General features: G+C 42.9%; 1 protein-coding gene and 1 pseudogene across 3 annotated transcripts in view; both read left to right on the top strand.

The window, feature by feature from the left end:
• GATAD2B (GATA zinc finger domain containing 2B) overlaps positions 1-15,654 on the top strand; it is a 120,745-nt gene that overhangs the window by 59,433 nt on the left and 45,658 nt on the right. The window lies entirely within an intron of this gene.
• LOC134730581 (perilipin-2-like) overlaps positions 1-15,654 on the top strand; it is a 64,800-nt pseudogene that overhangs the window by 27,117 nt on the left and 22,029 nt on the right.

A 15,654-nucleotide genomic window follows, 5' to 3' on the forward strand; every position in this document is an offset into this window, starting at 1 on the left:
CTGGTGTGGTGGTGTGCGCCTATAATCCCAGCTACTTAGGAGGCTGAGGCAGGAGAATCTATTGAACCCGGGAGGCGGAGACTGCAGTGGCTGAGATTATGCCACTGCACTCCAGCCTGGCGACAGAGCAAGACTCCGTCTCAAAACAAAACAAAACAAGGTACATTGGAAATAATTTCACTTCTTTGTAGCATCAAAAATGAAACCTTTTCTGTACCCATTCTGCTTTTCTTTAGGGCCTTTTACCCCCATTTGAGGAATTTGCAGTTTGGTTTGTGTGTGTGTATAAATTCATTAGGAAACTGAAATGGAGAGGTTATATCCTTGGGAAGTGCAGAATAATTACTGGGATTGATTGATAATAGGAAGCATTAGATAGCTTGGAACGAGCTCAGCCATCTGGTTTGCATTAGGGCAGCTTGGAGATGGTGCAAGACCATTGCTATGTGATTTTTGCCAGAAACTGAAAGTGCATTTTGTTTACAGTTTAGAAGACAAATCGTCTTTCATTCACCTGTACAGTTGTAAGTAGAGGACACAGGCCCACTATTCTCAGAAGCTTGGTTGAGAAATAATTTATTTGGATCATTATTTGCTCTTTTAAAATACATGAATTGTCATTAGAGAATATAGCTAGGCTGCTACTGGATTAGCTATACTTATAACATTCTCACCTCTCTATTATGACTAATTTAGTGTACAGAGCTATGAATTTTTTTTTTTTTTTTTTTGAGACCTAGTGTCACTCTGTTGCCAGGCTGGAGTGCAGTGGCACCATCTCAGCTCACTGCAACCTCCGCCTCCCAAGTTCAAGCGATTGTTCTGCCTCTGCCTCCTGAGTAGCTGGGATTACAGCTGTGTGCCACCACACATGGCTAAGTTTTGTATTTTTGTATAGACAGGGTTTGACCATGTTGGCCAGGCTGGTCTTGAACTCCTGACTTCAGATGATCCATCCGCCTCAGCCTCCCAAAGTGATGGGATTACAGGCATGAGCCACTGTGCGCGGCCTCAAACTTCTGGGCTCAAGCAATCTACCCACCTCAGCTTCCCTAAATGCTGGGGTTACAAGTGTGAGCCACTGCACCCCATTGAGACCGTTCTAAGGTTTAAATCATTGCTCTTTCCCTGTCATGTCCACCTCTCAGCTCTTGTTTCTCTGAAGAGCAAAATGTGGTTACCCTTATAGGCTGCTGAATTCAAATTGCCTCTGGTATTTTTAGTCTGATTATGAGAATAATCTGGTAAATACTTGGTTTATATATGTGCTAGTGTTTTTATATGTTATTCTTATGGCAGACAATAATTGATTAAAAGTCTTTACTTATGTAACAGAATGTTCCACATCATCACCATCGGTAAAATGTAGTTGGCATTGGAATTGAAACCCACTTACCATCCTTGGTGTGGTAGAAGGGGAGTGTCCTGGTCATTAGAATTAGATGTAGATTTTTTTAAAAATTATTTGTTTTTGAGATGGAGTCTCACTCTGTCACCTAGGCTGGAGTGCAGTGGCACGATCTCAGCTCACTGCAACCTCCACCTCCCAGGTTCAAGCGATTCTCCTGCCTCAGCCTCCTAAGTAGGTGGGACTACAGGCACGTGCTACCACGTCCAGAAAATTTTTGTATTTTTTAGTAGAGACGGGGTTTCACCATGTTGGCCAGGCTGGTCTCGAACTCCTGACTTCAGGTGATCCACCCACCTTGGCCTACCATAGTGCTGGGATTATAGGCGTGAGCCACTGTGCCTGGCCAGAATTAGACGTAGATTTTAATCATGACTTTCCTATTTGTTGTGTTTCTTGGACAGGTTTATACTAAATAAGAAATTATGTAGTATACTAAATAATACTATTTTTTTTGAAATGGAGTGTCTCTCTGTCACCCAGGCTGGAGTGCAGTGGCAGGATCTCGGCTTACCGCAACCTCCGCCTCCCAGGTTCAAGCAATTCTCCTGTCACAGCCTCCCAAATAGCTGGGACTACAGGCACACGCCACTGTGCCCAGCTGATTTTTTGTGTTTTTAGTGGAGACAGGGTTTCACTAGGTTGACCTGGCTGGTCTCGAACTCCTGACCTCAAGTGATCCGCCCACCTCAGCCACCCAAAGTGTTGGGATTACAGGCATGAGCCACTGTGCCTGGCTGTATTTAGTATTTCTGAGTCTCAGTTTTTTCATTCATAGAATGGGTATAATATGGACTTCATAGGAATGTTCTGAGAATTAGATACTTGGTTTTTTGTTGTTGCTTTCTTTCTTTCCTTTCCCCTCCCTCCCTCTCTTTCGTCTCTTTCTTTTCTTCTTCTCTTTCTTTCTTTCTTTCACAGGGTTTTGCTTTGTCACCCAAGCTAGACTGCAGTGGCACAATCATAGCTCACTGAAGCCTCGACCTCCTAGGTTTAATTGATCCTCCTGTCTCAGCATTCCAAGTAGCTGGGACTATAGGCATGCGCCATTGTACTCAGCTAATTTTTAAATTTTTTGTAGAGACAAGGTCTCCCTATATTGCCCAGGTTGGTCTAGCATTTCTGAGCTTAGGCTCTCCTCCCGCCTCCACCTCCCAAAGTGCCGAAATTACACATGTGAACCTAAATACTGTTTTTTTGGTTCTTAGCTCTCACCATTCCGATAATCAGCATTCATTCAGATGTTAATCCTTCTCCTGTATCCCCTCTCACCAAGCCCCCAATACATACCTTGTTACTTGTCTTCCTTTTGGAGTGCACTTTCCCCCAACTGTCCTCAGACTTGTGTGATGAATGTATCACTTACAACATGTTTTGTCTGGGAAGAAGAGGCTCTCAAGTATGTGTGTGTGTACAAATTTGAGATCATGCTTTTCAGAGCATTGTGAAGGATCTCTGTTCAAAACTCTGCTCCCCTAGTGCCTATTATTATTACTTCCATGGTATAAAGGATAAAAAGAATTTTTTGTTTTTCTTTCATATAAAAAATATTCCTAAGGAAAGCCTACATCCGTTCTACTTTGCATGAAGAAAAACAGGATTTTTAGGCCGGGCGTGGTGGCTCATAACCTGTAATCCCAGCACTTTGGGAGATCGAGGCAGGTAGATCACAAGGTCAAGAGATCAAGACCATTCTGGCCAACATGGTGAAACCTTGTCTCTACTAAAAATACAAAAAAATTACCCAGGCATTGTGGCACGTGCCTGTAGTCCCAGCTACTCAGGAGGCTGAGGCAGGAGAATTGCTTGAACTTGGGAGGAGGAGGTTGCACTGAGCCAAGATCGCGCAGCTGCACTCCAGCCTGAAGACAGAGCGAGACTCTGTCTTGGAAAAAAAAAAGAAAAACAGAATTTTTATAGATGAGTACTGGAGAAGGTTGGAAAAATGTAGCTAACTCCTATTCCTTTATTTAATTATGTACTTAGATTGCTTACTTTCCTGTTTTTTTTTCTTTCTTCTTTCTTTCTTTTGAGACGGAGGTTCACTGTCGTCACCCAGGCTGGAGTGCATTGGTGCGATCTTGGCTCACTGCAACCTCCACCTCCCGGGTTCAAGTGATTCTCCTGCCTCAGCCTCCCAATTAGCTTGGATTACAGGCATGCACCACCACGCCCAGCTAATTTTTGTATTTTTAGAATTTTGCATTTTTAGTAGAGACAGTTCAAGACCATTTTGCCAGGCTGGTCTTGAACTCCTGACCTCAGGTGATCCACCCGCCTCGGCCTCCCAAAGTGTTGGGGTCACAGGCGTGAGCCACCGTGCTCGGCCACTTTCCTGTTTTTCTTTGTGAAAGTTTGGAGCAGTCATTCTTACAGTGCCTAGTAATAACCAGGAGAGAGTAGTAAAAATGCAGATTCCTTAGCCCCACCCAAATAAATTTAATGCCATGAAATAGGGCCTGGGAAGCTGCATTTTAATTTATTTTTTTCTCTTAAAAAAAATATGCCAGGCGCAGTGCCTCATGCCTATAATCCCAGCACTTTGGGCGGCCGAGGTGGGCAGATCACCTGAGGTCGGGAGTTTGAGATCAGCCTGACCAACATGAAGAAACCCTGTCTCTACTAAAAATACAAAATTAGCCGGGTATGGTGGCGCATGCCTGTAATCCCAGCTACTTGGGAGGCTGAGGCAGGAGAATTGCTTGAACCCGGGAGGTGGAGGTTGTGGTGAGCCGAGATTGCACCATTGCACTCCAGCCTGGGCAACAAGAGCAAAACTCCATTTCAAAAAAAAAAAAAAAAAAGAAATAAAAAAAAGTAGAGATTGGCCAGGCGCAGTGGCAAATTAACGCTTTTTCTAAATACTCTCAATTTCTGTGCTTATCTTTTTGCAGTTCATGGAACTGCAGTGGTCAGTGGCCCACACTTTGAGTAACATTGCTCTTCAGAAAATAAAAATGATTGTGTGTGGAAACTGGCAAGCTGGAAGCTAGTTTCTTCTACAAGCCCCAAGAAGACTGATTTTTTCGTCTATAAAATTGAGACAGTTTTACTGCTTTGCTCATCTTTATAGGGATGTTATGAGGATCACATAAGATATAATGTATGTAAAGGCTGGGAGTGATGGCTCATGCCTGTAATCCTGGCACTTTGGGAGGTTGAGGCGGGCGGATCACCTGAGGTCAGAAGTTCGAGACCAGTCTGGCCAACATGGTGAAACCCCGTCTCTACTAAAAATAAAAAAATTAGCTGGGTGTGACGGCATGAGCCTGTAACGTCAGGTACTCAGGAGGCTGAGGCAGGAGAATTGCTTGAACCTGGGAGGTGGAGTTTGCAGTGAGCTGAGGTCACGCCGCTGCACTCCATCCTGGGTGACAGAGCAAGACTCAGTCTAAAAAAAAAAAAAAAAAAAAAAAAGGATATAATGTATGTAGATACATGGCAGGGAGCTTATTATTCACATATATATTAGCCACAAGGTTGCAGTATGCAGAATTAAGTTTCTGTTTCCTAAAAATTTTCCTAGACTTGTGCAGTCCTTCTCTAAACTTTAGTGATATGCATATATATATATATATGTATTTTTTTTTTTTTGAAATGGAGTCTCGCTCTGTTGCCCAGGGTGGAGTGCAGTGGCGTGATCTCAGCTCACTGAAACCTCTGCCTCCTGGGTTCAAGCGATTCTTCTGCCTCGACCTCCAAGTAGCTGGGACTACAGGCGTGCACCACCACGCCCGGCTAATTTTTTTTTTTTTTTTTTTTTTTTAGTAGAGATGGAGTTTCACCATATTGGCCAGGCTGGTCTCGAACTCCTAACCTCGTGATCCTCCCATCAATCCCAAAGTGTTGAGATTATAGGCATGAGCCACTATGTCCGGCCGTATTTTTTAAATATATAACTTAATGATGTTTCTTTGAAATGTCTGAGAACCTTTTTTTCCTCTTTTTTTATGTATATATTTCTGATTTTTAAAATAAATAGAGATGGCCCGGGGTGGGAGGCACAGTGGCTCACTATGTTGCCCAGGCTGGTCTTGAACTCCTAGCCTTAAGTGATCCTCCTGCATTGGCCTTCCAGAGTGCTAGGGTTACAGGCATGAGCCACCAACCTGGGCCTATTTTTACTTTTCTGATAAGTTCTTGAAGGTTATAATATATATATTTTTAATGGATTAGAAGCAATTTGGAGGCAGGCGTCCTTCTCAGTTAAAGTTCTGAGACTCCTTGTATATGGATCCGTTTCTGTTAATCTTAGATTACCCTTTCTTCCAACTTACTCTCAGCTTGAAGTTTGCTGCCTGAAGTAACTCCACACACTTTCTCTCCTCTGCCTAGCTCCTCTTTTTAGAGTATGTTTGCAGGAGACAGAGACCTTTAAAGCCAGTTCATTCAACAAGAAATGTTTTGAGTGCCTGTTATATACTGGTTAGGTGAAAAAGTTAAGAAAATGGGCTGGGCCCCGTGGTTTATGACTTGGAGGCCACGATGGGAGGATCACTTAAGGTCAGGAGTTCAAGAGCAGCCTCAGCAACATAGCAAGACCTGTCTCTACCAAAAATTAGCCATGTGTGGTAGCATGCACCTGTAGTACCAGCTACTTGGGAGGCTGAGGCCAGAGGATCACTTGAGTCCAGGAGTTGGAGATTGCAGTGAAGTATGATTGTGCCACGGCACTCCAGCCTGGGTGACAGAAAGCGACCCTGTCTCTTAAAAAAAATTTTTTTTAAGTAGATAAGAAAATGAATTTTAACTACCAGAGGCAGTGAGTCGTGCCTGGAATCTTAATGTTTTGGGAGGCCAAGGTGGGAGGATCACCTGAAGCTGGGAGTTTGAGACCAGCCTGGGCAACATAGCAAGACCCAATCTCTGCAAAAAATTTTAAAGTTAGCTGGTTGAGGTGGCACACACCTGTAGTCCTAGCTCTTCGGGAAGCTAAGGTGGGAGGATTGCCTAACCCTAGGAGTTCAAGGTTACAGGAAGTTTTGATTGCACCACTGCACTCCAGCCTAGGTGACAGAGTGAGGCCCTGTCTTTTGGAAGAAAAAGGAAAGAAAATAGTTTACATACCATTCCTGACTTCTGGGTGCTCACAGTTTTCTAAGGGAAATGGACAAGTAATTCAGTAATAAGACACAGAAAATGACATGTTTCCAAAATTCCTTGACAGGCCGAGTGCAAGTGGCTCACACCTGTAATCCCAGCACTTTGGGAGGCCAAGGCAGGTGGATTACTTGAGGTCAGGAGTTCGAGACCAGCCTGGCCAACATGGTGGAACCTTGTCTCTACTGAAAATACAAAAATTAGCTGGGCATGGTGGCCACACCTGTAATCCCAGCTACTTGGGAGGCTGAGGCAGGAGAATCGCTTGAACCTGGGGCAGAGGTTCCAGTGAGCTGAGATCGCGCCAGTGCACTCCAGTCTGGGCAACAGAGCAAGGCTCTGTCTCAAAAAAAAAAAAAAAAAAAAAAAGAAAAGAAAATTCCTTGACAGCACAAAGAAAGGAAAAATTGCCTGGAGGAATGGAGATAGGGATGACCATATAATTTACCCTCCAAACTAGGACGCTATTAAAGGTGAAAGGAACATTGTTAATCATCATGAGAGAATAAACTGGGACATGTTCTATACAAACTAGGACATATTATTACTCTATTCATAAAAGTAATGTCTATGGTCTTTTTTTTTTTTTTTTAATTTTTTTTTTGAGATGGAGTCTCACTCTGTTACCCAGGCTGGAGTGGAGTGGTGCAGTCTCAGCTCACTGCAGCCTCCACCTCCTGGGTTCAAGCGATTCTCCTGTCTCAGCCTCCCGAGCAGCTGGGATTACAGGCTCGTGCCACTACACCTGGCTAATTTTTGTATTTTTAGTAGAGACAGGGTTTCACCATGTTGGCCAGGCTGGTCTCGAACTCCTGACCTCAGGTGATCCACCCACCTTGGTCTCCCAAAGTGCCGGGGTTATAGGCATGAGCCACCTCGCCTCGCCTTGCATGGTCTTTTTTTTTTTTTTTTTGAGATGAAGTCTTGCAGCCACCCAGGCTGGAGTGCAGTGGTGGAATCATGGCTCACTACAGACTAGATCCCCCAGGCTCAAGCAATCCTCCCACCCCAGCCTCCTGAGTAGCTGGAACAACAGGCACACTCCACCACACCTGCCTGATTTCTATTTGTATTTTTAGTGGAAATGGAATCTTGCTATGTTGCCCAGGCTGGTCTTGGACTCCTGAGCTCAATCATCCTACATACCTCGGCCTCCCAAAGTGCTGGGAGCCACTGCACCCTATATAGTCTTAAAGTACCACCCTCCGTCTTGGATTTAGCACTTCATCTGTACCTTTTTACTGTTGCTTGCACAGGCTAAATGCTATCCTGTCTCAAGCAACATCCTTGCTGTGACCTCTACTTGTTACCTCCTCTCCCAGATATTTGCACAGTTCACTTCTGCCCTTAATTCAGGACTTGCTCAAATGTTATTTTTTCTGACAGGACTTTCCTGACCATACTTTTAAGAATAGTCTCTTCCCCTACCCTAACACCACTCTCTGACCCCTTTTCATGTCTAATTTTTTTAATGATACTTACAAATACATAACATACATATATACCCACATACATATGCAATTTGATTGTTTCTCTCTTTTTTCTTTTTTGGAGATAGGGTCTTGCCTTGTCACCTAGGCTGGAGTGTAGTGATACAGTCATGGCTCACTTCAGCCTTTACATAGACCCAAGTGATGCTCACGCCTCAGCCTCCCGAGTAGCCGGGGCTTTGTTTGTTTATGAGACATGGTCTCGCTCTGTTCCCCAGGCTGGAATGCAATGGCATGATCTCGGCTCACTGCAGCCTTGACCTCCTGAGCTCAAGCGATCCTCCCACCTCAGCCTCCTGGGTAGCTGGGACCGCAGGTGCACGCCACCATCCTGGGCTAATTTTTGTATTTTTTGTAGAGATGGGGCTTTGCCATGTTGCCTAGGCTGGTCTTGAACTCGTGTTTTTTGTAGACATGGGGTTTTGCCATGTTGCCCAGGCTGATCTTGAACTCTTGCCCACCTTGGCCTCCCAAAGTGCTGGGATTACAGGTGTAAGCCACCATGCCCCCAGCCTGATTTCTGGATTTTTAACTCAATAAAGGGAATGATGATGTCTTTATTATAAATATGGACTATAAGAAGAGAAATAAGTTAGATTGGAAGGAAGGCTATCCCATCACTCTCCCATAACTCACCAGGCAGAAGAAAGAACAACCTTATAGGAAGGGGGAAGAATTCAGAACTATCTAGTTTGAGACCTTGATCCTATTCTTGAAGTCAGCCACATTTTAACATTCTTGTTACTGGGCCTCTTCTCTATTTGAGAGCAATTGCATCTCCAGATTTCTCCAGTTACTATATTATCCTTGAATTCACTGTCAAATTATTTGTATTTCTTACAATACTAGGTAGGTGCTTCAAAACTGAATGATTTCAAAAGAATCTTCACTTGACCTCTTCAATGAGTTGGAAGTTCTTATTGCTTCCAGCCTTCTTTCTGTCTTGTTGGATTATCTAATTCAGAGTTTTAAAAAACATTACGTAGGGGTGAACAGGTCTTGGACCTCTGGCTGATTGATGTCTCCTGTGGCAGAAGGCAAACTACAAAGGAGCTCTTCTTCACGTGTAAGAATGGATGATGATTTCAGCGCTTCTTGATTATAAATATCTTAAGGACCCAGGACCATTCCAGAGACATCTCTCTCTCCTTTTTTACCTCCCACTTTCTGACTTGATAAGGGGACTATAGTGAATATAGTGACTAAGTTTTACATATTTTATCAATGTGAAAAGTTTATCAGGTGCCACTAATTTAATTAGTGCCTACAGTAGAAAAGGGTATCCGTTTTCTATGAAGGGACACTATATCAAAGGCAAGTTATAATTACACACACACACATTTGAGAGTCTCCCTCTGTCGCCCAGGCTAGAGTGCAGTGGCGCGATCTTGGCTCACTGCAACCTCCGCCTCCCGGGTTCAAGCGATTTTCCTGCCTCAGCCTCCCCAGTAGCTGGGACTACAAGTGCGCACCACCACACCCAGCTAAATTTTGTATTTTTGGTGGAGACAGGGTTTCACTATGTTGGCCAGGCTGGTCTCAAACTCCTGACCTCAGGTGATCTGCCCGCCTTGGCCTCCTAAAGTGCTGGGCATTGCGGGTGTGAGCCACTGCGCCCGGCCAATTTTTATATATATATATGCATATGCATATGTATATTTAAGTTATGCTTTATAAGGAATTATAAAGCATACTGTTTATTCCTTTTTACATACAAAAGGAAGACATAGTAGTCCAGGTTTCTTATCTGATACGTTTTTTTCCCCAAGGCAAATAGGGTTGTGATGATTAACATAATCATTTCAGTCTTCAGATGAAACCCTATCATCTGCATGCAAAAAGGAATTTAATCCCTTACAAGCCAACAAGTAACCATATCCATAGTATCTGGAGGGCTAGGCTACTTGCATTTCATACTGCTCAATTAAATGTCATGGACTGTCCATGTTCTGCCACATTACTTTCCAGTTCTGAGTGGTCAAGTTAAAGGCATTCTTTTTTCTTTCTTTCTTTTTTTTGGTTAGTTGGTTTATTTATTAGAGATGGGGGTCTCGCTATGTTGCCCAGATCTTGAACTCTTGGCCTCAAGTGATCCTTCCACCTCAGTTTCCCAAAGTGCTGGGATTACAGGTGTGTGCTACCGTGCTCAGTAGACATTTTTAGAAAAAGGAATCCATTGTGTTCAGCTTATTTGTTTTAATTTTTTTAATCTTAAAGTTTTAAATGTTTTTAGTTTTTAAATTTTAAATTGAAAATATTTAAGCATATAGAAAAATAGAGTAGTACGAGCAACAGCTGTGTAACTACCATCTTGTTCAGCAGTGAATATTTTGCCATATTTGCTTGGCACATATCAATATGCTGTTGATATATAGCATAAACATTTTTTCTAAACCACTTCAAAGTAAGTTTTAGACTTTCACCTCTAAATACTTAAGATTGCTGTGGTAGGCAAAATAATGCCCCTTCTCCCAAGATGTCTATACTCCAGCCCCCATAACCTGTGAATATGTTCCGTTTCATGGCAACAGAGAATTAAGATGGCAGATGGAATTAAGGTTGCTAATCAGTTGACCTTAAAATGTGGAAATTATTCTAGATTATCCAGGTGGGCCAATATAATCATAAGGGTCCTAAAGGAGGCAGAAGAGTGTCAAAGAGTTGGCAGTCAGAGGAGTAGGCCTGATACTTGAAGATGAAGGAAGTGGCCATGAACCCAGCAGAGTAGATTGTCTGTAGCAGGGAACAGCAGGACAATGGATTTTCCTCTAGAGACTCCAGAAGAAATGTAGGAGCTGACTGGGCGCGGTGACTCATGCCTGTAATCCCAGCACTTTGGGAGGCCAAGGCGGATGAATCAGTTGAGGCCAGGAGTTCGAGACCAGCCTGGGCAACATGGCAAAAACCCATCTTTACAAAAAATAACAAAAATTAGCTGGGCGTGGTGATGCGCACCTGTAGTCCCAGAGGCTGAGGTGGGAGAATCGCTTGAGCTGCAGGAGGCAGGGGTTGCAGTGAGCCGAGATCATGCCACTGTACTCCAGCCCAGGTGAGAGAGCCAGACCCTATGTAAAAAAAATATATATAAAATAAGTAGGAGCCATACCCATACCTTGAATTTAGCCTAATGAGACCCATTTTAGACTTAATGACTTTCTGAGTGAAAGGTAATACAATTTGTATTGTGTTTAAGCCACTAAATTTGTGGTAATTTATTATAGCAGCCATAGAAAACTAATAGTAGGCTGGGCTCACGCCCGTAATCCCAGCACTTTGGGAGGGGGAAGGTGGGTGGATCACTAGAGGTCAGGAGTTTGAGACCTGCCTGGCCAACATAGGAAAACCCTGTCTCTACTAAAAATACAAAAATTAGCTGGGCGTGGGGACACCTGTCTGTAATCCCAGCTACTCGGGAGGCTGAGGTGAGAGAATCACTTGAACCCAGGAGGCAGAAGTTACAGTGAGCTGAGATCTTGCACTCCAGTCTGGGCAACAGAGCAAGACTCTGTCTCAAAAAAAAAAAAAACAAAAAAAAAAAAACAAAAAAAAAAGCTAATGCTACAGTTACGTTTCAAAAAAATACGGACAATCTCCTATTCAACCACAATACCATTATAACCAACAAGATTAATAATAATTCCCTAATATTATTTAATACTTAGTCCATTTGAAAATTTACCCAGTTCCCCATAGTATCTTTTGTAGCTGTGTTTAAACCAAGATTCAAAGATTATACATTATATTTGATTATGTCTGTAAGTCTCTCTTAACCTAGAACAGTCTGTATCACCACCTCTTTTTTTTTATATCAACTTTTTTGAAGAGACCATACTCATTGATTTGAAATATGTTCCACATTGTAGATTTGTCAGATTGTTTCCATGTTAATTGTCTCAATGCCTGCAGTGAAAAGTTTGATCCCTACGGTAAGGTAACAGCAAGATTGTTCCATTGTTAAGATGTGTTTTTCCTTTTGCAATTAGTCGTCTGTGGAGTTATTTTGTTTATATGAACTGAACTAGTTCTTATGAAAATAAATGTTAAATTTCCAGACCAGCATATTTTATAATGGCAGTATAATAGGCTATATAACCTAAAACACTTCTGCTATTTCATTACAAAACACCTAGTAATGCTGGATGAAATGTAACAACTATTTTTTAAATTTTAAACAAACTTTTAAAAATGTATAGCTAGTTGAGCCTGAAAGAATTAAGGAAAATTCTCAGGGACTGCAAATGAAAGAGGAACTGAAAATGAGCAGTATGCATGTTACTTAATGCTGTGGTATTTCTGGGTGCTTTGCCTAGTCTCAGTTACTGAAAGGCTTGGTTTTTGTTTGTTTGTTTGTTTGTTTTTTGAGATGGAGTCTTGCTCTGTCGCCCAGGCTGGAGTGCAGTGGCAAGATGTCGGCTCACTGCAAGCTCCACCTCCCGGGTTCACACCATTCTCTTCCCTCAGCCTCCCGAGTAGCTGGGACTACAGGTGCCCACCACCAAGCCCAGCTAATTTTTTTGTATTTTTAGTAGAGACGGGGTTTCACCACGTTAGCCAGGACGGTCTCAATCTCCTGACCTCACGATCCGCCCGTTTCAGCCTCCCAAAGTGCTGGGATTACAGGTGTGAGCCACCGTGCCTGGCCTAAAGGCTTCGTTTTCATGTCCATGAGCCTTAGGCCTGTATGGAACAGAGTTAGAAATGCAAATCTCTATATAAAGCAGGGAGCCTTGAAGGTTCATACTCAAGAGAAAGGAAGGGACCACAGAAAATTCCATCTACTAGTTTGAGGAAACAGGGAAACTTCTGTGTCTCAGCTTGGGCTCTGGCTGGGGGTAGATGGGAATGTCTCCTGAAAATTTATGTTTGGACTCAAGAATATACAATAAGGAAAGGATCAATAGGGCAAGGATAGTCCCTCCAACAAATGTTGTTGGGAAAAGTGGATATCCACAGCAAAATAATGAAATTATCTTGTACTGTACACAAAAATCAACCCAAAATAGATTAAAGAGTTAAACATAAGACCTGAAACTATAAAACTCATAAGAAGAAAACAGGGAAAAAGCATTATGACATTGGTCTTGGCAATGATTTCGTGGATATGACATCAAAAACACAGGCAACAAAAGCAAGTGGAACTGCATCAACCTAAAAAGCTTCTGCACAGCAAACAGCAGAATGGAAAGGCAATCTGCAAAATGTGAGGAAATGTTTGTGAACCATATATTTGATAAGGGGTTAATCTCCAACATACGTAAGGAACTCATACAACTCAGTAGCAAAAAATATATGTATATTAAAAAATAGGCGCTTCACTGCCGTCCGTTGATTTATTTCTCCAGGAAGAAAAATGGCATCTGTTGCAGTTGATCCACAACCGAGTGTGGTGACTTGGGTGGTCAACCTGCCCTTGATGAGCTCCACATATGACCCCATGTCCTCAGCCCATGTCAGTACAAAGGACCAGTGTCCTACTTGAAGTCTGTGTGTGAGATGGCAGGGAAGGGTGTGAAGACCATCACCTCGGTAGCCATGACCAGTGTGCTCTGCCCATCATCCAAAAGCTAGAGCTGCAAATTGCAGTTGCCAATATCCGTGCCTGTAAGGGGCTAGACAGGATTGAGGAGAGACTGCCTATTCTGAATCAGCCATCAACTCAGGTTGTTGCCAATGCCAAAGGTGCTGTGACCGGGGCAAAAGATGCTGTGACGACTACTGTGACTGGGGCCAAGGATTCATCACAGGGTTGATGGACAAGACCAAAGGGGTAGTGACTGGCACTGTGGAGAAGACCCAAGTCTGTGTCAGTGGCAGCATTAACACAAGCTTAGGAAGTCAGATAATGCAGCTCGTGAGCAGTGGCTTGGAACATGCGCTCACCAAATCAGAGCTCTTGGTAGGACAGTACCTCCCTCTCACTGGGGAAGAACTAGAAAAAGAAGCAAAAAAAGTTGAAGGATATGATATGGTTCAGAAGCCAAGTTGTTATGTTAGACTGGGATCCCTGTCTACCAAGCTTCACTCCCTGTCTACCAAGCTTCACTTCGTATGAGCAGGCTCTCAGCAGGGTTAAAGAAGCTAAGCAAAAAAGCCAAGACACCATTTCTCAGCTCCGTTCTTCTGTTCACTTGATTGAATTTGCCAGGAAGAGTGTGCATAGTGCCAATCAGAAAATTCAGGATGCTCAGGATAAGCTCTAGCTCTCATGGGTGGAGTGGAAAAGGAATATTGGATACGACGATACTGATGAGTCCCACTGTCCAGAGCACATCGAGTCACGTACTCTTGCTATTGCCTGCAACCTGACTTAGCAGCTCCAGACCACATGCCACAGCCTTCTGTCCAACATCCATGATTACCACAGAACATCCAAGGTCAGGCCAAGCATATGAGGGTGATGGCAGGCGACATCTACTCAGTGTTCTGCAATGCTGCCTCCTTTAAGGAAGTGTCTGACAGCCTCCTCACTTCTAGCAAGGGGCAGCTGCAGAAAATGAAGGAATCTTTAGATGACTTGATGGATTTCTTGTTAACAACATGCCCCTCAACTGGCTGGTAGGTCCCTTTCACCCTCAGCTGACTGAGTCTCAGAATGCTTAGGACCAAAGTGCAGAGATGGACAAGAGCAGCCAGGAGGCCCAGCGATCTGAGCACAAAACTCATTAAACTTGCCCCTGTCACCAGTGAATGATGCGGCCAGCCAGTTAACACCTTTTGTTATGTTGAAATTAACCCTGCTAGGCAACCCTAAATTGGGAAGCAAGTAGCTAGTAAAAAGGCCCTCAATTATAGTTATTTCCAGCTGGATTAAGAGCTTTAAAGTTTCTGGCTTTAGCAGATGATTTCTGTTCACCTGGTAAGAAAAGAATGCTAGGCTTGTTAGATAGAGCCTAGCCAGAACTCACAAAAAATTCAAGTGCACTTATGTTCTCATTCTGTGGCCATTGTGTTACCCTCTGTTACTGTTTGTGTTGAATAAAAACATCTTCATGCGGGCTGGGGTAGAAACTGGTGTCTGCTTTGGTATGATCTGAGCAGGCCTCTTTACTGATTTATCTCATGATGATTGCTTGTACAACTTGATTTTAGTTTTTTATTTCTCAAATAGGAATACTACCTTTGAATTCAATATAATTCACTGTAAGATTAAAAAAAAAAATAGACAAAGGACCTGAATAGACATTCTCCAAAGAAGACATAAAAGTGGCCAAGTATATGAAAAATTGCTCAACATTGCTAATCATCAGAGAAGTACACATCAAAACCACAATGAAATATCATCACTTCACACCTGTCAATGTCAAGATGGCTACTTTTTTTAATTGGCAAGGGAGTGAAGAAATTGGAACCCTTGCACACTGTTGGTGGGAATGCAAAATGGTACAAGCGGCCACTATGGAAAACAGTATGGAGGTTCCTTGACATATTAAATATAGAACTACCAGATGGTCTAGCAATCATGCTTCTAGATATTTATCCAAAATAAAATCAGGATCCCAAAGAGACATTAGCACTCTCACATGTGACAACATGGATGAAGCTTGAGGACATTATGCTAAGGGAAATAATACAGTCACAGAAAGATAAATAACTATGTGAGTCTACTTATGTGAGGTATCTAGTCAGATTCATAGGTTGACAGAGTCAAATGGTGGT

The sequence above is a fragment of the Pan paniscus genome, chromosome 1 (genome assembly GCF_029289425.2).
Source record: "Pan paniscus chromosome 1, NHGRI_mPanPan1-v2.0_pri, whole genome shotgun sequence".
Lineage (NCBI taxonomy): Eukaryota > Metazoa > Chordata > Mammalia > Primates > Hominidae > Pan > Pan paniscus.